This window comes from Polistes canadensis, unplaced genomic scaffold (genome assembly GCF_001313835.1).
Source record: "Polistes canadensis isolate GaletaPanama2010 unplaced genomic scaffold, ASM131383v1 scaffold_152, whole genome shotgun sequence".
Classification (NCBI taxonomy): Eukaryota; Metazoa; Arthropoda; class Insecta; order Hymenoptera; family Vespidae; genus Polistes; species Polistes canadensis.
In genome coordinates, this window is record NW_014569699.1 from 48,322 (window position 1) to 50,494 (window position 2,173).

At 26.9% G+C, this 2,173-nt stretch overlaps 1 protein-coding gene across 6 annotated transcripts in view; it reads right to left on the reverse strand.

The window, feature by feature from the left end:
* Positions 1 to 2,173, reverse strand: part of LOC106788730 (longitudinals lacking protein, isoforms A/B/D/L-like) — a 267,171-nt gene that overhangs the window by 41,739 nt on the left and 223,259 nt on the right. The window lies entirely within an intron of this gene.

Sequence of the window (2,173 nt, forward strand, 5' to 3'; positions counted from 1 at the left end):
TTTCTTTTTTTTTTTTTTTTTTTTTTTTTTTTTTTCTAAAAGGTTTGGTGATGGTACTCTAGGGGAGTAAGGGGTCAAATTGTGTGGATGGGTCTTACAAAATTAAAATTTTATATATATATATAATATACTTTTTAAATAATGATCGTGATCCAAATTTAATTTTTTTCTAATATTTAACTAACATAAGAGAGAACTTGAAGAAACACTCGAGAGAGAATTGATTAGAATGATTTTCTCTCTCTCTCTCTCTCGAGTATTGTCTCCGAGTTTTTACAATTATTATTTAAAATTTCAAATATATATAATACAATAACGAATTATTTATTAATATTTATAGTACGTGTTTCTACTTCTATAGGGTTGTCTAATTTGTGATTTACGTATTACATAGTATCCTTACTAAAAAATGATCATTAGTTATTCTTCGAACACACTTATGTTAAAATGATATTTATTTTTTTGATGGAAGGTGGGGTGGGGGGTGTGGCTTTCTTGCTTATTTTTTTTTTATCAAGTTAACACCTCCCCCTCCCCCTCGTCTCAAAATGTTTTACGTTATTCGTTTCAGGACAACGTTCACGTTCTCATTTAATTTTGTTAGATTCAGTTTTATCCTTTATAGAATCAACATAGCAATCTTTTTTTTTTCTTTTCCATAATCGATAATTTTTCTTCGGAAAAAATCGTCTTCGTTCGTTTCGCTGCAAGACCCTTCTGAAACTCAAAAAAGAAAAATATATATATATATATCGTTATATTATAAAAGAAATATGTTTTTAAACAAATGTTTCCAATTATGTAGTTGTGGTTTATTTTTTTCAATGATTTTTCGTATAGTCCGAATTTATTTGTCGAAGTACTTGGTTGCATATTGTCTCACGATGATACAATATAATTGGTTTTTTTTTTTTTTTTTATTAACACCAGAGGTTTTACAAGTTGGATCAGTTGTGTTGGTTGATTCCAAGTTCGGAGAGTCCCACCATGGCCCGGAACACCTGTGGAAAATTCGTTCGATTAGTATGCGGAAAAAATGAACAATAAATTTTCCCTTTGAGATTTGGTGCCTTCTAATTCTTGTTATAGTCGTTGTTCTTTTTCTTCTTTTTCTTGTTCTTCTTCTTTTTGGTGAGAAAATATTAAATCGTAAGAAAAAGGTGTCCTGTTGACGATCCCTTTAAGACAAAAATTCTCAACCTTTTATATTACAAATTGAACACTTTTGTGTCAAAGAAATATACATTTGGTGTATTATTTTTTTATTAGATTAACCCGGAAAAGTTCGTATTATTTATAAACAATGTAATGTAATACTTTTTTCATTTAAATGTTTATTACAAATATAACAAAAAAATTTATATAGCATAACAATTGCAAAAGGCCAATAATAAAATGAAAAATTGTATGCGTACGCACAAATGTACACACATACAATTTATTATAAAATATAATTTTAATATAAACATATAGGTTTAATTCAAGATACTGGTGTACAACCCCATAGATTGAGAATTCTTGTTCTTATATTTCAGGAGTCGTATCAAGAGGACTCTCCATAGAAATTATTTTCAATTTATTTTCATCTAACTATTGTGATATTTCTTTTTTTTTTTTTTTTCTTTTTTGAAATATCATCTTTCACGGGTCGATAATTCTTATTTTATGTAAGAATAATGAAAAAAAATATTAGCGTGTATCTCTCTTAGAGGAAAAATAATGATAATAATTAAAATTAAGATGGACAAAAAAAAAATAGAATAAAAAAAAAAAGAAAAAAGAACTAATAGATAACGAGACAGGGAGCAAGTTTATTGTCTTTCTAGACTTTATTATCATTTTTCAATCTGCTCTATAATCGAATACAAGATTCTCTCTCTCTCTCTCTCTCTCTCTCACTTTTTCTCTAACTCTCACTCTCAATCTCACTTTTTCTCACTACAAATTGACAAAGAAAAAAAAGAAGAAATAAGGAAGAAGAAAAAGTAGGAAAAAAAATAAACGCGTGTATATGTATATACGTATAAAATAACGGGGAAGATATATATCAAACAAAAAATAAAAATAAAAAAAAAACAAGGGGAAAAATAAAATAAAATAATAATAATAAACAATTGTGAAATAAAACATAAGCGCTTTTCTGGAATGTACGAAAGATCGAAAAATAATATAT